This window comes from Chiroxiphia lanceolata, chromosome 6 (genome assembly GCF_009829145.1).
Source record: "Chiroxiphia lanceolata isolate bChiLan1 chromosome 6, bChiLan1.pri, whole genome shotgun sequence".
NCBI lineage: Eukaryota > Metazoa > Chordata > Aves > Passeriformes > Pipridae > Chiroxiphia > Chiroxiphia lanceolata.
This window is the reverse complement of record NC_045642.1, coordinates 20,059,763-20,079,298: the sequence shown is the minus strand read 5'-3', so window position 1 is coordinate 20,079,298 and position 19,536 is coordinate 20,059,763. Positions and strand designations below refer to the sequence as shown.

The 19,536-nt window shown below is 41.2% G+C and overlaps 1 protein-coding gene across 3 annotated transcripts in view; it reads left to right on the top strand.

Moving 5' to 3' along the window:
* The window catches only part of SLC1A2 (solute carrier family 1 member 2), a 91,091-nt gene that overhangs the window by 1,932 nt on the left and 69,623 nt on the right, over positions 1 to 19,536 (top strand). The window contains exon 1 of one of the 3 annotated variants that reach the window (XM_032692264.1): positions 604 to 839. The exons of the other annotated variants lie outside the window; for them this stretch is intronic. The gene's annotated coding sequence lies outside the window, so the exon portion shown is untranslated. Of the gene's footprint in view, positions 1 to 603; positions 840 to 19,536 lie in introns of those variants that run through there. 3 annotated transcript variants of the gene reach the window in all.

The following is a 19,536-nucleotide window of genomic DNA, read 5'->3' as shown; positions in this document are numbered from 1 at the left end:
CATCCATAGGGTTGCAGCTCTGCCCCTTCTGTATCCTTGGATTACTCCAACTGTCATTCTCCTCTGGATGCTGCAGTCACCTGTCTTTGTATTCCCACATAAGGTGGCTGTAGAGATCTGTGCTTATTTTGGACCAGTGGAAGAGTGTGGGATTTGTTTTGCAGGGGTTTAATAGAAGGAGACATGACAAGAGATGGCTGTGTTAGAGAAATGTGTCAACTTTGGATAAAAGAAGTTTTTAAATGTGTCTAGAAAGAGAGGTACTTTTAAAAGAAGTTGGATGAACACACGGGCTAAAAGAGATCAGAGTACCAAAACCAAAAAGGTTTCAGTGGATGCATGCTCTTGCTTTCCTTACAGAACAGAGCTAAATTGTCAGGATGAGAAAAGAAAAGGTTTAGGCCTTGCTCGCAAACCTTTTAGGAAATTTACCTAGATTAAGACAAGCTGAAACTGTTATTTGATGTGATTCAACTAGTGGTTGGTGATAGCTGAAGGAGGTATGGAAAACAAGTCAAGTGGGAAGCATTTCACTTGTCAATCGCTTTTTACCAGTGAGAAGCTCTTCCAAAACTGAATTGTCATCTTTCTCTCCCCTCAAGTAAAAAGCTGAGGACAGAGATTAGCTTTCACTCTGGTGTAAAGGTCAGCAAACTGAGGCATCATAAGGATCATCGGGGAAAGTGAACATTGACTGGACGTTGTTCAAGAAGGCTTTCCACCGGCAGTGGCACAATGTGAGAGCGGTAACAGAGAGTGCCCATTGCTGCAAGCAGAGTAGTGTATCTCAGACACACACAGGTACATTGGAGAAAGACCTGCTGGAGGTGGGGACAAAGGTATTGTGTCTGTTGGCTCTTGGGATATTCAGCTACATATGTTAGTCGACATCAGAAATATATAAATGCTTTGTTTTGTGGTGATAAAACTACTCCAACCACAGTCATTTTTTGCAGTGAGTTATTTCTCCTCTAACAAGGGAGCTTACATAAAATCTCCAAAGTGAGGATGTCAGGGATGTGACAGGATACTTGACGGACAACAAAAGGCATACGTACACAGAGGAAGGTAATTCTGTATTCCATGGTTAAGAAATAGTGGTCACTTAAAGCTGGATTTTGCTAGGAAAGATTTCCTTGTCTGCGCCTTTCCAGTTGTTATTTCCTTTTCTTTCAATGTCTTGTCAGGTTACGCTTATCCATGTTTGGAATTTTGCTGCACAAATCTTTCTGTTTCAGGAGGATGGTGGACAATGGGAAACTTCAGCTGGTAGAAAGGGAGAAAGGAAGTGTTCAACAACATGGCAAAATCGGACCCATGCATCCTCTGAATCTGTCTTACTGTAGTTTCAGCTAGTGGGGTTTTGGCTGACTGTTGAATACACTGTCTCTATCTTGACGGTTAAGTCTTTCTTTCACAAAATCCCCAATACGGATCTCGTCACTGAGTTGGGTTTTTGGTGTTTAGTGTGTGCTGAAAATGGAAAATAGCTAGTTCAAGGAGGAAGAGCTAGCACCGAGTATTGATACTGTTAAGGGTTTCTTGGTTTTATGTTCTCTGTTTAAACGTCCTCTGCTGGCCATGACTGCAGGCAGGGTGCTGCTGGGAGATCTGACCTTCTTACCTGTGCTGGCATTGCCTTTCATGAGTGCTTAGTGTGGTTCAAAGACCCCACAACATTAGTTTATATTTGCAGGTTGTGGTGTATGACATAGGGCTCGCTATGCAGTAGGTTGATCTATGGAGATTTACCATAGCAGAGCATTTCAGCATTTCCATTGCTTTTACAGGGTTTTGATAGAACCTTAAGGTTAAATGAGATTGACTCTGATCCAATTGATGCCCATGTCTGCCTTCAGACCTTTGAGCAAAGTCCTGAACACCTTGCTTCGTGTGGTTTTATTATGGCTCTCATCTCACTTCAGTGTTACTGTTCAAAAGGGAAAAAATGCAGTACCTTGCTACTGATTTGTTTTGTTGGTTTTTGTTGTTTTTGCTTTTTTTTTTAATAAAACCCCCACAGATTAGTGTAACCTAGAGATAAGGTTTAGATGTTAAATCAGCTTTATAACTCAGATATTAAACCTTGAGTATTTAAGTTACATATTTTACTTATTTGAATGATGCTGATTTAAATACTCTGAAAACCTAGAGATGTGTTTGTATTTTGTATGCCTCTAAAGAGTGGGAGTTTCAGGTGTGAAGTCTGGATTTGGGTCTGTTCCTTCAAGAATACAGCCACTAGGAGACACTATCACTGCATCTGTAGTAGCAAATTAAACAGAGACAGAGGAGGTGTCTGAGCCTGGAGCTCAACCCTCTGTGTGCAGGTCAGCCTCAGAGCAGCCCACCATGGTCTGGCCAGGCACCCCTCTCCCAGTCCACAGGTTAGGGAGTCAGTGTGGGCCAGTGGGCGTTCCCAGTGGACAGTTTGGATATGATCACCATATTTTGGAGAGTTTAATAATACTGATGTGGGCTCTTCCATTTCCGTTTCTCTCAGTTCTAGAGAATGGTTCCAGGGAAGGTCTGTGGAAAGCCCAGAGATTTTGCCCGTATGGATGTGTGGTACACAGTTAACAGGCAAGTCTGGGTGTGCATGTGGAGGCACCCTGCTACAGAATGAATCCTGTGAAGTGGAATAGTCTGAAGCATTATTATGTTTTATAGACAGAAGTCTGGGTAATTGCTTAGCATTGTGGTTTGACTAGTGAAATAGTTTTAAGTGCTTCTCAGTTTTATGTACACTTAATATAAATGGTGTTTATGTAACATGAAATGGCACAAATGCAGTGCTCCTTTTCTGTTCAGAGTAATAGATAAACCACATGGAAACTATAGAGATCCCTGCTCTGGTATTTGACTTTATCAATATCTCACTTAAGAAGAAAAAAAAACAAAATGAAACAAAAAAACCTGATCTGTGGTCTATTCCTCCTCTCCAAACTTGCTTGTTCATACATCCTATTTCTATAGATACTCTATCTTCATCCCAAGTTGCATTGTCTCTGAAGCTACAGTTGCAGCATCATCAGTACTGTTTGTCAGTGCTACTGGATCACCAAACAATAAAAGTTTGGTCCAGATCAGGGAGCATATTCGGTTTCTCTAAAATTAGCCACAGCATATAGTATGGAATTTACATAGGTTTTATATTAGCTGTAGAAAAATGGTTATTAGTCAATTCAACATAAGTTAACACAGGAAGTACAAATAATAAATACTTACCTGGCATCAAGCCCTGTGAATGCAAGTTAAGCTGTCAACATTTTTTGAACAAATTTGAACTTTAAGAATTACTTTACTACACAGGATTATTTTTTTAGTTATGCAGCTGTGGTGGGTTTAGATCTTGGAGTAGGAGTTATAAGCCATTTTCTGCATTGTCAAGACAAAGCCTGAAAGGGAGATTGCCAGCATTTATTATGCATCTAGCCTGGAGACAACAGGACACACCTAAGTGAGTCAGAAAAACTAACTTTGCATTTCACTGTAGGGTTCAGGCGCCTACATAGGGGAGTGGGGTTTCAGGATCTGACACAATACATACAACAAGCACACCCACAGATTTCTTGCCATCTGAGTTCTTATTCTGTAATTTACCCACAAAATTTCTCTACGTGGAAACTTGATGAATTATTCTGGCACAAATGTTTAGATATTTCAAAGGATGAAATCTTACAAGTGCTCTTGCTGTTATTTTTATGCAGGATTTGACCAGCACCAACATAGGATAGAGATGTTTTACCCTATGCTCTTAGACATTTTTCAGGACAGATGGGGAGGATGTAGCCTGTTAATTAGACATATCAGCTGTGGCTCTGACCTCATTTCACTGTGGACAATTGCAAATCTCGCATCAATTTCAATGAAAGAGAATTAGGCTTTTCAGGAGATAACTCATGTTCCTTAAAACCAACCTAATGACACGATAGTTCTCATGGCCCCAGCCTTCAGTCTGGCCATGAGGTACACTTTCAAAAAGAAGTTGTCACCTAGATGTAGCTCCATTTTTGAACATATTCAGTCCTTTTATAGACACACAAGAATTAATATACTTCTTATACGGTCTACAGGGAATTATTTATTCTGAACTTTTAGGAAAAAGCACGTTATGGTATTGGATTAGATATACAAAGCCTAAAGGGAGATCATCCTTCCTTAAAAAATGATTAAAATTTTCAAAAGACTGTCTTGCTGTAGGTTTCTGTGAGATAAACACATATGTACAAGAACATACATGCAGATGTATGTGTTCAATGCCCTAAGACCTCAGCATACGAAGCGATACTGTATTGCTATACTAGCAAATTACTGCATTTAATTTTCTCTTCTTCATTTTCCTGTTTCCCCCGATCTACAGGCTGTCCCAACCAAGATCCCTAATAACTATAAATCTGTGTTTAAAGGGTCTCAGTTTTTTGTTTAAAAAAGGCTTTTGCTAAAGCTCTATCCTCTCACCTGTGTGGCAGTGTGGTTGGCATGGGGGGTTCTCTCTCCATGCAGATGACAGTGGGAACACTGGGACTCTGTAAGCAGGAGGGTGCAGAGCCCACACTAACATTGGCCTGCAGTATTAGGCTATCTCTCCAAAGAGCTGGCTTCATACAGAAGCAATCTGTGTGCTTGGGAGAGGTATGGAGTGAAGGCACAGTGCTAACAAGGGGGCCTACATCTGCAGTACCTTCTCATAATACCTTTTCATCTTGTGTGATTTACATCCCTTTCCTCTGCAGAATGTGTTGCAATACCTGCTATTTAGAACACTTAATTGTATGAGTTCTTGAAAATGCTGGCTGGGTGTGTCAAATCCATCATCTCTGTTATTGTCCATCTGCTAATGAAACTCCTCTCTCTCCAACTCAGTACAGCAGTTCACACAATTTTAGCCTCGAGCTCATTAGTTTAAAATGCTATTTCCAGAGGCAACAAGGAATAAAAGTAAGTGTGCTTTTATATATTTAATCCTACTTCTGTATTAATTTAAAGCCTGTCAGTATGCTTAAAAGTCTTAAGACAATTAACTACAATACATGTTTTGGTGCTTAGGAAAGAAAACAGACTAAGTTCAAAGATCATCATAGTTTCTAACTTTTATCTTTAACATATTTGGTTCCTGCATAAGCAGTTCCAAATTGGGTATTCTCATAAGGAAGAACATAAAAGAACCAAGGCATAAAAGAAGGCAACTTGCAGGCATCTTTAGGAGAACAGCGTCGAATTAAAAAAGATGCAGTATTTCAGGTTCACTGACGTGTCTGGGAAATCAAATTAATTGAAGCATTTTAAGTAAAATATGATAGAATGAGATTTTAAAAATTAAAAACATTTAATTTTTGTTTTTCAAAAACAACTGCTTAGTTTCAGCTTCAATTTAGAAGACTAAAATGGTGGGACCTCCAATACAGAGGAAAAGATTTTGCTATGTATTACGGAAACGTTTTGCGTAGACTAAAGCAATATTTGTCTTTTTTTGTGTTTTGCTCTTTTTAAATTTTTTTTTATTTTGCTGACAAACTCAAAACATATCTTTTCTTAGTGTGACTGCAACTGATCAATTTCCTGGCTTTTTAAAAATAAAAACACCAAGTTAAAAATCAGTAGTTTTTCCAGGCTGCTCTCAGCTCTGTGGCTTTTTTTACTCTTTATCAGCATGAGTTAAACTCTGGGCTATTCCTGTAAGCATTTAAATTTATCGAGAACCATAGAATCAAATATGAGTTTGGTTTGGAAGGAACCTTTAAAATTCATCTAGTCCAAATTCCCTGCAATAAGTGGAGCCATCTTCAACTAGATCAGGTTGATCAGAGCTGAGTCCAACCTGACCTTGACTGCTTCCTGGAAAGGGGCATCCACCATGTCCCTAGACAACCTGTTCCTGTGTTTTACCGCCCTCATTGTAAGAAACTTCTTTCTTGTATCTAATCTAAATCTACCCTCTTTCAGTTTAAATGCATTATCCCTTGTCCTATCACAACAGGCCCTGCTAAAAAGTCTGTCCCCATCTTCCTTGGAAGCCCACTTTAAATACTAAAAGGCTGCAATAAGGTCTTCCTGGAAACAGGAGAACATCTGGGGGCTGAACATCCCCAGTTCTCTCAGCCTTTCCTCATAGGAAAGATGCTCCAACTCTCATAATTTTTGTGGACCTACTCTAACTCTATGCCTTTCCTGTGCAGAGGACTCCACAGCTGAACAGAGTATTTCACGTGGATTCTCGGGAGAGCAGAGTTAAGGGGGAGAATCACTTCCCTTGACCTGCTGGCCATGTCTTTTGATGCAGCTCAGGATGGGTTTCTGGGCTGCAAGCACCTAGTGTTGCCTCATGTCCAGCTTTTCATCCACCAGAATTCCCAAGTCCTTCTTGGCACAGCCGCTCTCAAGTCCTTCTCCCAGTCCGTACTCATGTCTGGGATTGCCAGACATGGGGCAATCCCAGGGGCAGCACCTTGCACTTGGACTTATTGAATCTCATGATCACCTTTGAGATCATTGAGTGCAGACATAAACCTACCACTGCCAAGTCCACCCCTAAACCGGGTCCCTAAGTGCCACATCTACACATCTTTTAAGTACCTCCAGAGATGATGACCCAACCACTTCACTGGGCATCCTGTTCCAATGCTTAACAACCCTTTCTATGAAGAAATTTTTCCTAATATCCAATCTAAGCCTCCCCTGGTGCAGCTTGAGGCTATTTCCTCTTCTCCTATCACTTGCTACTTAGGAGAAGAGAATGACCCCCACCTGTCTACAGCCTCCTTTTAGGAAGTTGTAGAGAGCAATAAAGCCCCCCCCAGCCTTCTTTTCTCCAGGCTAAACAGTCTCATTTCCCTCAGCTGCTCCTCACAAAACTTGTGTTCCAGCCCCTTTACCAGGGGGCCTTCTTTGGACTGCACCGTTTTTGTTGCAGTGAGGGGCCCAAATGTCAATATACTCAAGGTGTCATCTCTGTTTGTTGTCCATCTTTTCAGTCCTTTGTGGTTTCTGTTTTGCCTTTTTTAATAATAATTCTCTTGCCCTGTCACTTGGCACTGGTGATTCATCTAGGGTCTCTATGAAAACAGCCAGTTGAGATGAGGTTATGCCAAGTCTCTCTGCTTCAGTACTGCTCTGTTTAGTTTGGAGTAAAATGTTTCTTCTTCTCTGGCTGCATACAAATGCATTTCTGATTCTGTCTTCAGCTGGTTCACTGGTGTTGCTTCCAAAACTTCCAAGAAGTATTGAGCCTTTTTTTCTGTCAATCTCACAGCATGTTAGTATATTTTGTGGTGTTGATTTTTGCAACTGCAGTTTTTCAGTGTTGGTTTTTAATACTGGTAACCATATCTAGGTGCAGGGCCTGCTTGCCTGACTCTGTTCAAGGAGCATCACGTTACTGCCACTACCAAAGTCAGGGTCCTTGAGGCTCATCCATGAATTGAACTTTTTCTTATTCTGTGATAGCTCATTATGAACTGCATCTCTAATAAGAAGATAATGGACAGGACCTCTGAAGCAGGTACTTTGGGGCAAATTTAGATTTAATCAATCATCTCTTTGGCATCTTGAGAACAATCAGTGATGTATCAAAGTGTAAAATCTGTGTGAGTGAGAAGATGGTCAGTTTGGTACTAGAACACTTAGAAGATTAAAAGTAAAACCTGCATTCAAACTGACACTTGTCAAAAGTGTAAATACATTAATTTATTTCTTTACATTTATCCCAGGGAAGACAGGTAAATAGGTCAAAGGGGAGTTACATCACCTGCTAGTTTACATTTCTCTGTGAATCAAGTTAGTTTCACTTAGCCCTACTGCCAAAGTTATGCCTCACAACTGACAGTGACTGCACTTCTGATTTACTTGTGGCCTCCTCAAGCCATACCATGTGGTTTCCAGATGGTGGACTTCATCTCCCCTGAGGCAGGAACCCCTGGTGTTTGCCTTTCCAACTGTTCATTGTACTTTCTGTACTGTCATTTACCCAGCAGCTGAATTAAGGTTGGATCTTGGAGATTTGCTCCCTTGCAGGGACAATGACAGAGATTAAACAGTAAACAAGTCACGTGCACTTGTAAGCTTCTGACACACTGCACATCATTCACAAAGGCTGTTTGGCAGGTGCTGTGAGCAAACCTGTTCATTCCTACTCGTTTGGACAAGTGTGTTTCATGCAGCACCCTCTTAGAGGGATTGACTAACACTTTTGGTATATGTTTCCAATCTGGAGGAGCAACGTGACCAGGGACCAGTTTAGCTCCTGAAGGTGGTGTAACTGTATTAGCCCAGCATTGTATCCAAGCTAATGACTGCCTCTTATTCCAGCTAATTATCTCGGGTGCAGAAGAGCACTAGTATGGATGTGCCAGGCTAGCACAGAGGCAGACACAGATACCCTTTATATAGCGGGTTCAACCCATACAGAGTCTGAAAGCCTGTTTCTCAGTCCAAGGAAAAAATATCAGTGTTTTTTCTGAGTATGAAAATTAGGACCAGCATTTGTGGGTTTTACAAACCTCTAACTGTCTAGGACCATGGCTTCTTTAATTAAAAAAATACCAACACATGCATAACATGTATCTGGGAATATGAGAGTGGACTAGAGGCTCTTCAGAGGTCCCTTCCAACTTTAACTGTTCTGAGATTCTGTGCACCACAAATACATAGGATACAGCCATCTCCATGCGGTGTCTTCATATCCTAGTTCTTGGATATGTCTGTGGTGCCATGTACTGCTGGCACATCATCCTGTAATGTACGCATCCATGTTACTGATTTTTCATGAGATTGGCTTCAGGCTATGTATGCATGAATAATAGTCCAACCCAAAAGAAATGCTTGGTCCTGATAAGTCCGCACTATGGTGGTTACTATGTGAAGAGCCTTAGGTTTGCTCCTTGTATTGGATCTGGCTGAGCTGGAGTTCATTTCCCCACAGCCCCCCTCACAGTGCTGTGCTTTTCATTGGCAGCTAGAAGGATGTTTATAACACACCGGTGCTTTGGCTGCTGCTGAGCACAGCACCAGCACTGTAACATTCCTTCCTCAATCAAGGACAAGATGCAGGGAGGGGACCCAAGTAGTGCAGCTGACCCAAACTGACCACAGGGATATTCCATATCATGTGGTGTCAGCTCAGATATAAAAGCTAAGGCAAGGAGCAGGAGGGCGGGCATTCATTGTCTCCAATGGCTGCCTGCTGAGGAACTGTTATGCGTACTGAAGCTCTGCTTCTCAGAAGTGGCTGACCATCACTGCTCATGGGAAGTAGAGAATATACCGTGTTATCTTTCACTTTGCTTCGCTTTTGCGCGCGCGAGCTTCCGCTTTGCTTTTTGCTTTAAATAAATTACCTTATCCCAACCCATGAGTTGTTTTTCCACCTTACTCTGTCCCCTGTCCGGCTGGGAAGGGGAGTGATAGAGCAGCTGGGTGGGTACCTGGCGTCCAGCTGAGGTCAACCCACCACACTCCTCTAGTGCATTTCCTAGTGTAGCTTAATCCAAAAGTAATTCAGTGCATCTGCCCCAACACAGCTCCGCAGTGTGAACCAGAGCACAGCAGGTGGGCATCTTCAGGAGGTTCACTCCAGAAGCTCACTTCAGACTAAATTGCTAATTTACCCTCAGTTGGTTACTGATATGCCTCAGGTAAGGTCTCCCCACTGGGCAGGTTCCTGGCAGGCTCTTGTCATCCTGTGGCTCGTCATCCGCTGGCTACTCATGTGCGTGCTGGCAGCACGGCTCCTTTTGTGTCCACAAGCTGAGGTTCTGCCATGGCCTGTTCACTTGCCTAAGTTGCTAGTGAACAATACTTGGCCTACTCACCACAAGGAGCATGGAGTGGGGCAAAGCCTGGCTGGAGGTAAACCACAGGTTCCAATTACACAGAATATGGAGGCTTCTATTGCGAATTCATGCCAAGCGTGCAGGGGGTTCTTGGCCTCATACTGTGGCAGAGGCAGCATCCCCAGTGTGTATGGTTTAGTACACTTCCTTTGAGGCAGAAAGCTATCTCATTAATTAAGCATCTGGTCCTTATCTGTGTAAGACCTACTTTTGCTATAGTAACTGAGAAAAGACTTGTCCATAAAAGCGCACATGTATATAAACACGTCATCCACATACAGGCATGCGTATGGGAATTAATTAACACCTGGCTGCTATTTATATCACAGCAATTTAGGTCAGGAAGTGAAAAACAGATCAGAATCCTCCACCCGACATTTTAGGAGGACAGAACAGGCAGATTACAATGTCCCATGCTGGAAACTGCCAGGAAATACTATTCCTATTGACATAGAAGTGCCAGAGGGATCTTCACAGCTATGTAGGGCAAAGGCATACAAAACCTGTCGCACTGTAACACCAAAGCACTCAGTAGGAGGCTGCCTGCTTCCAGGATTAGCTGTTGCCCTTCTTGCTTTCTTTCTCGTCCCATTTGCGGGTGTACGTTCCCTGCTGGTCTGCTGAAGGGAGTTCCCAACAACACTTTCCAAGGGGAACCTGGAGAGGACCTCCTGAAAGATATAGTAGTGGGCTCAAAGTTAAGGGCAGAAGGGCTTCGTAGCAATCGCTGTCTCTTCAAGTGAGTTGCTGGCGTGCCTTGAGGAGGACATTCCTGTCTCCTTTTTCTGGGAACGGTTTTGTGTCACACGGTGGCACCCTTGCAAACCAAATAAAGCTTGAACTCCCACTGCAGCCTCTCTCAGGGAGGTCTAAGGGGTCTTCACTCTCACTCAGTAGCTGAGGCTTCCATGTCTTTTGGATGTTGATCCCCTAATTGTGTCTGACTTCAAATCAGTGAGTAGGTAGAAAGACTTACTGGGCAGCAGGAAACAGATAAAACCCACAAGGAAAGTGTGGTTGTGTAAGCCCCATTTTTTTTAGGTAGCCTGGCAATAGACACAAACTCATAGTGCAAAGGGTAAAATCCCAGTATGTTGGTTGGTATTTATCATATTTATTTTTGCTAAGGCACTTCTTTTTTTCCTCAAAAATATTTAACAATGGGGTGTTACTATCAGAAGCAGTTAAGGATTTTGTGAAACATAACACAAGAATATATGTAGCTAGATTCACACTGAAGGAATCCCATTCTGGCCACATGGATTCTCGACAGCTTCCTGGCTCAGGCAGAGGTGTTGTGTTACCAAGTTCTCTTAAACAGTTGTTATTTTGCCTTTTCACAAATGAGGTATGCTGCTGAGTTTAGGTACTTCAGTTTTGTAAGCCTCTGCATCTTAGGAGATCAGTCCACTTGAGATATTGCTTTTTGTCACTGTGCTGTCCAAAAGCCTGGGCCAAGGATCTCAGCCCAGCTGTGCATTAACTCTTACATACATTTATTGTAGAAAGACAGGTAGTTGTCTGCTTTGGACAACTTACACTCTCTTACAGAGCTCCAGCAAGCTGCTGCAGTGAAGGTATGTCAGTGTTTGTTACCAGAACCTCTTTGTGTGCTGCATTTTTCTAGCTAAAAAAAGACACCATCAGTTATTATGGTGCTTTGATTTAGGGGCCCTGGTGATGGTAGGAGTAAGGTGGAGTCCAAAACCAACTCAATTTGTAGGTGTTATTTATTCGCTAACCTACATATAATTCAAAATATCAATGGTTAGTTAATCTATATGTATTGTCCACATTAGGAGAAAATAATGCATTTTTCTCTCTTGGGGGAGTAGTAAAGATGTAGTCTTAGAAAGGCTTGAATGCCTGTGTCTTTATTCCTGTCCATTTTAAACGTGCTCCCAAAATATTCTGTGGAGCCAGCAAATGTAGCCTTAACAATAAAAACATGAAGATAATAGTATTTAATTTGTGAAATTTTCTCCTGTGTCTGGATCACTCAGTCTAGCTTTGCCATTTGCTTTGATAAGTGATTTTCTGCTGTATGTCATGCTGTTCAACCTGCATATGAAACTTGTTCATTGCTCAGACTTCTTGACGAATTGATGAAATGACAGTGCAGGATTGCTACAATGAACTTGAAAAAATGTTAAGTGACAGTTTAATTCCACTGGGTGGTAACAGTTCATAATATTTTCTATTCAGGCTGTGCATTGAAGGTACAAAATCACTGTGATACCTGAATCAGTGTAACAGCCATCATATCCCTCCTCCTTGTGAAAGTACAGGAGGATTTAAGTAGTCAGCACATCTGAGATTGCTAGGCTACTCCTGACAGCCATAGTCTGCTGAGTGCTGGAGATGATGAGAAGAAAAGGCTATAGCTCTCACATTAAAGCCACTGGCTTTATTTCTGCAAAGGGAACATTGAACACGGTCACTTGGAAACTGGTCATTGCTGATGAAAGGAACCTGGCACAACAGGGCATGGGTTGAACAGGGACATCCAACTGCAGAAACAGCAGTTGGTGCCAGGAGGTCAGACTTGGCCTCAAGGCTGAGAACTGAAGAGGGGAACATATATTAATTACCATCTTGTACCTGTGTGTTAATCCCTGGTAATTACCCTGGGTTATGCAGTGGCCATACATCATCCTCCAAGTGAAGTATTTCCATAATTTTGGACACCATAAGGACATCACAGGAGCTGACATATTCTATTGCTTTGTATTTCCAAGGAGGAGAGAAAGTAAAGAGGAGGAGGATTTTAACTTCCAGCAAGTTACCTTCTATTTATACTCCCTCTGCCATCAAGAAAGATGATCGTTTTGTCAGCATATCTTCTCATCCATGATACAGCAAGAGTGGTTACATTGAGCTGTTATTTTTCCAGTCTATTTATTAGTAATGCTACATACCAGTATGCCTAAGATGTGCTTCTTTGAGGCTAAAATGTTATGTACAGGAAGACTAATGTCTCCTAATTTATCTTCCTGTGTAAACAAAGAAATCAGTGACAGTTTACGAGAAGTACTCTCGTCTTTATAGGTGGAAAGTTAATCTGTGAAGTTTGCTCTGTGTCACACGGCTGTGGATAAGAAACGTGTTCTGTTACCATGGCCAATCAGATAATGCAAAACTATCTGTCTCCCATATTTTTCATCCCAGGTGATTTTGGTTACACTTTTGCTGCTTGACTAGAGCAGAGGGGCCACATGAGGGGCTCAGCTTGCTTCTTTGTGTGCACTTGCATTGGCTTCCCTCCTCTTGTGAAAATACCATGTTGTCTTCAGATTTGTTGAACTGTTTGGGAAAGCTTAGGTTCTCCTTTTGCTTTCTCTCATTTTTTTTTTTCAAGCTGAATCTTAAAATATCCCAAAACCTGACAAATGCAATTTATTTTTAGAGGCAGGCTGCCTTTCTCAGTGCTGTTTCTAAGCACTGTTGTGAACTGATGTGTTTATTAACAGTGGCTGATTTGTAAACCTAGGCTTTTAGACATCAAAAGTACATACCTGAAGGATAGAGAGGACATTTTCCAGTGATGGGAAGTACACTAGTGCCAGATGTACATCAAAATCTGGAATGGAAAGATCTTTATTGGCAGATGACCAGCTTATTGCATTTCGCAAATCTTCCATCACTATCTGTTTTGCTGGATATCGCAAAAAAGTATTCAGGAACAGGAAAGTCAAAACCTATCTGAATCTGACTGTGTCTTTACCAGTTTCCTGGAATAATGTGTCATGTTTCAACATGTAGTTTCTTCCTCATAGCTCATGCTCGTGACATAACTTCAGATTCTGCCTAGCAGGACAGAGTAGCAGGAAACAGAAAAGTTATTGTAGGAGTTGATTAAGCACGATAACACACTAGAAAAATATTTGTTACCTGACAAAGTGTAAAAGAACAGAAGTGTGTTTTCTTGAAATTGGCCATAAACAATTATTGTGAATGGTCTTCCTTGTTTAAAGCAGATGCTTACACACCTGCTGAGACATGGGAGATGTTTTTACATACAGACACATACTAAAAGAAACACCTTCAAACGTGCAGTCACTATTATGTCACTATTATTATGTAAGGGTAATCTGCTACTAAATTGTCAGGTGTCTGTAGGACACAACTGACGAACATGACATAGTTGAAAATTGTCCCATTTGATACACTGCAAAATTTACATTAAAGTGAAGAGGGCATAGCTATCACTTGGTGTGTTTAGGTATTACTGACCTCAAACCATTTCTTAATTTCTTAAAGTTTTATTGAGAAATTCTGTTCACCATGTCCCATGTTCAGTGTAAAAGAAATATTTGGTCTCTGGAAGTGATCTTCACAGTCCCCTCCCAGTTTAAATTAGAATATTCTAGCAGGTGCTGCAATTTTTAAACCTTTACAATAATTTAGACTGGTTAGTGAATGTACTGCATCCTTATATTGTATTTCCTCCTCAACATTTCCTTTGTTCAGAGCCTCTGGAGAAGATGGTATAGGAGTTGGCTAAGCTGTATCTGTATCTTTCAGTGTCTTCTTGGGTGAATATCCTTCTGTCCACTCTTAATTCCCTTTGAAATACTCAAATTATGTATGTGAAACAGAAAAGATTCCAGATTTTAGCCTTAAATCTTGTCCACTTCTAAAATCCTTTAGCATAGCTAACAGTCATCCCTGACAAGTTGTTCCACTGTTAGTGTTTTCAAACCATGAGCATTAACTTGACATAGTGATTCATATTTGTTTTTTTCAAGACCTATGATGGACAGCTAGAAAAATTGCAGTAAATACCCACTGTAAAAGAAAATATGTCGAGTTAACTTATCTGTTTTTTGGACAATGCTGAATATGATTTCATATAAAAAAGCCCACTCACAACTCAGCAAGGGTAACAATCAGTGACTCCCCTGGCAGGGAGAGAGACCACCTTTGTCTTACTGTTCAACATCGGTAACAATGGTTAGAAGTCTCTGACTTTATCTGTGGATTCCATATCAATGGCACTACTCAAATATATTTTAGTAGGTTTCAAATCAATGCACAGGCATACATTCTACATGAAGATCTCATATTTTATAAGTTTTGTTTAAAATGCCTTCTTCCAGGCCAGTGGGATTATTTATTATGAGTGTTCCTGTGCAAAAATGAAAAATGATAAGTTAAATTTCACCATCATGTTATTATTTGTCCATAACACTTTTGTTATGTTTAGTTTCTTTTTTTTCCTATTCACTCAATCCACATACAAAGTGGAAGTTTCCTACAGCTTATTTAGTGCCTGTGTGGATAGAGCTTGTATCAAAGACTCTACATGCACTGTACTTTGACGGTTCCCGGCAGACTCAGTAAACAGACTCTCTTGTGTGAGAGTGTATTCTCAGTAACTGTGAGTGCAAATATCCACGCTCATGTAGACATCAGTGTTCACGTGCAGTGTCCCACAAGTTTGCCCAGACATTCTGGCATGCCTTAGACCTGAAAATTTTTCGCTCTCAATATTTTGAATGGATCAAGTAGTGACAAAAACTATAATAGGATTTAACAGTTTTGGCTACCTGGTCTCTTCTGTTTACACTATAAGCCTCTGTGTCATATTTTTTCTTCAGACTATTGGCAACAGTTGGTCACTTGAACTAGAATCAGACTTGATAGTTGCTAGAACTAATCCATGTTACAAATGTCAGGTCTTAATTGAAAAGGAAGGGAAGAAAAAAGTGCATTCTAAACAAATACTTCTTTTAATAGGTGAAAGGTAAGTATTCTGCCTGTTTGTTACATTTTAAACCTTTACTCATTGCAAGAATGAATAAAAGTTAATTACAAAGGAATGCAGGGAAGGTGGTGCACATTTAATTGCATCTCTCTTGGCCAGCTTTGCGTAGGCTGTATGGGTTTGCCAGTACAGACTGTTCTGATTATTTGCCCGTGTTCTGGCAATCACTTCTCATTGGTTATAATAGTGGAAAATTTCATTTCAAGTTTACTCTTCCTTCAGTGAGACTACTGCTAGTGTGGCTGGCAGGAAGAAAGCAGTGTCAGTGGAACAGGCTGGTCTTTTTGCTCAAGCACAGACTTTCATGGAATACATGATATGTGTCATGCGTAAATTCTAATGCTTTTCTGGATTACCTGTTATCTGAAAGCCTTTCTTTAGAAGTCCTTCACAGCTGCTCACAAGCATGCTGGCACTCTGTCTGGAAATGTATGGGCTTGCCTACTGTGAAGCATGCTGTTTGGCTGATGGGCTGTACACTAGCTACTAGCTACCCTGCACTAATTCCTCACACAGATATGATTGCCTCAAAGGAAAGGGAAAGTATCTAACTATACCTTGAAAGTGTAGACCCAGTATGGTACCTTTGCCTGCACCTCAGTGGATTATTAGTACAGGCAAGCCTTTAGAATTGTAAAGGCTTTCTGCCTCCCCCCCCTCCCCCATCACAGCTTTCAATTTACTGTGAGTTTCAGCAGCTTTGTGTTCTTTGGCTGGGTTCTAAACAGGACTGCCCAGATGAGACCAGGAGATGGGGTTAAAGAATTGATTTTGACTCTGCTTTTTTCTGACTACCAGCTAGCAGTACAAGAGATACTCTGCAAGTTTGAGCCTGGCAGCTAATAAAACCACTGGATGTTATGCACAAAATGAATTTGACTCATACTTGTCTTAAAAATACCAAGTCAGAGTCACAGGCCTTTGCATGTTGCAGACTTTGCCCAGTTCCCTTGTGCTGTGGGTGTGAAAGGAGCAGGACACTTGTGAGAACAAGTAGTGCACAATTGCTTGTGACTCTTAGGGAGAAAAAAAACCCAAAACAGGTAGAGCTCTGTAACATATGGTATGCAGAAATGGGGTTAAAAAGCTAACTTTCTCAGATCTCCCTTCACAGGGCATTTTGTTAACAGTAAATCCTGCTATACAGTAAATGCTGCCTTACAGTAATACATAACCACGAGGGCACAACAAGGCTGTATGGGAGGGTGTAATTAACACTAAAAAAAAGATGACTTAAAAAAAACAAAACAAGCCAAGTAGATGCTTCCCTAATGAGGCTGTGAGGAAAATGCTCGCATTCAGTAAGTGGACTTTTTTCTTATGAAATACCATAAATAGGCTAATGAAACTCCATTTAGGAATACACCGACAATATGCCTTCCAAGTTGCAGTTGTGAAGTGACATTTTTTCCTGCCTTAGAAAAATACAAACCTGGAATTCAATTCTACCAACAGATGGAGAGCAAAGATTCACTGTATTAAACAAATAGATGAATAATACTCAGATCTTCTTTATAATACAAAAATCACATATTTTGAAATTTATATCTGTGATTTTTTTCATTTGCTCCCCGAAGCAGAATGGAAAGGGATTGGCGGTTTGTATCATCAAACCCAGCTAATCACATTTTTTTAAGTGGAGAAAGACCAGTCTTTGCTCCTCGCTATTTAATGCTGCTGTATCTGGATTTAGGGTAACATGCTGGTAAAACACAGATTGAGATGTGGGGGTGGGTGCTTGAGGTACAGAGAAAGCTAGGTTTGGTCAGAAACGGAATTAGAGAGCTGAAACTTTGTTATTGCCTCTTTATACAGTTAGCCTCTAGGTGCAGATCTTTCAAACCCTTGCTGTGCTGAGATTTCTCTACCTGTTCTCTGGTCTGGAGTGATGTAGGGCAGCACCAGTCAAGGAGGGTTGTGCTGCTGCATTAGTCCAGTGCTGCAGCTGAGCTACTGTGCCTTACCTGTCAAATTAGCCTGTGTCTGATATCATGGTAACCCTTCTGGTCAACCTGAGCAGGGGGAGTCTGTTTCTACCTGTCTTATGCTGCTTGAGCCCTGAGAGTCAGTTGTGGTGCAGCAGCCTTTCTGCAGGCTGACCCTAGAGCACCTTGCATGGTGGAATAGGAAGGACATGGTTGTTGCAGAGCTGAGATCTGTTCTCTGTCAGGTGTTCAGACAAGAACCTGAACCCAAAGGCCAACCTGCCAAACTAAAATCCTATCTAGACCATTAGATACCATTCTTAGGGCATTTAATACAATACTTTTAGTGTGGATAGTCATATTCTAGTGCAACATAAGAGATTATGAATTAACTTTTACCTGTTACTCACTTCTTCCTACTACCTTATTCACAGCTCATCCCAAATATGTGCATGCCAAGCTTCTCTTTGATCTTCATTTCCCTTTTAGATCTTATCATATGCAGTTTCTCTGAGTTTTGTTTCTCTCCTAGCCTTAGATTTTAATCTGAACTGTAGTTACCTGATGGCTTCACTTCACGCTAGCATGCTTGCTGTCACCTCTAGGTCAGAGTGAATTCAGTGCTTATGAATGATGCTAAATGAGCAATTGAGAAGAATTTGAAGTTAGCATTTGTCCATGAGTAGGAAGGTCTCAATATTGCCTCAGTACAGTCTTTCAGAGAGGCCTCCAAATGTACAAACATCTGATTTGTGTAAGTTTGAAAAATCTCATCCTACCTCTTGCAGGGAGTGAATCCAGTCCCAACAGACTGGATCCTTTGGATTCTCCCTGCTGTGTCTACCACAAGTAATGTTTTTGTGGTTTGTGGGACTGCTCCCTAGGAACTGAAATCAGTCTTTTTACATTTATCACAAAACTGCTGTTAATGGTTGGGCATTTTGGTCACAGCTGAGCCAGCCTGGACTGAGTCCAAGGATGATCCCAACTCCCCTCCCTTAGGCATCCAATTCCACTCAATTGCAACACCAACACCCTCCACTATGTAAAATTAACTCTACCTCTCCCAAAATAAAAGCCCTTATGATATTACAGTGTGCTGTTGCTCTGTCCATCATAAAGGAGCTGCCCTATTAGAGAAGCAAGGCTGAGTACATGCGCGCAACTCGTGCAGTAGTGAATTATGTATTGTTAATAATAATAATTACTCCAAGCTTATAAAAATGGCCTAACCTACAAGACCCCCCTTTTGAAATCATGGTCAGCACCACAGAGCAAACTGTGTATCTGTCACCATTCGTCCTGACTTGCTTTCGTGCTCCCGGGAACTGCAGGAGTTGTGCAAAAATGTGACACAGACCTTTCTGGACAAAGGACCCAGGCTGAAGTAGTTCTGTCTTCACACTGGAGGTGGTTGTGTGAGTGCATGTATGCTCATATGCAACTGGTGCTCCATTAGGAGAAATAGATCCTATTATAATGTGAACATGAAACCCAGCAACTCTTTTCTGGGAAGTGCAGTGAGACAGAAAAAGGAGTATTTATTGTTGCTTTCTCTTAGCCAGGTGACTTTGCAGACAGTGAGATGTATTATCTGGTTGTGTTCACTGGTCATCACTCTACTGACTTCAGTGCAGTTCTGTCAGTTTATGTCAGCAGAGATCTGACCTTCTGCTTGCCTGAAATTTATATAGAAAATCCATCATTCAGGCAGTTGCAGGCTGTGTGTTTTATGGGGCAACCTCAGCTGTAGTGTATGCACATCTACCTACCTTTGTCAAGACATAGACTGTTCATGTTCAAAGCAGCCCAAATATGTTTTTATGAGTAGAGATCCCAGACATTACTATGGCAACCTAATGCTGTCAGTAAATTATTAATGGTTTTCAGCAGCAGAAAATGCAAAATCCTATTCCTGATCGCTGTGCATTGTGGTGTCATGTGTTTTAATGAGAAAATAGTGCAAGACTTTTGTAGCACTGGGATTTCACAGTACAGTATGTAAACTATTTTT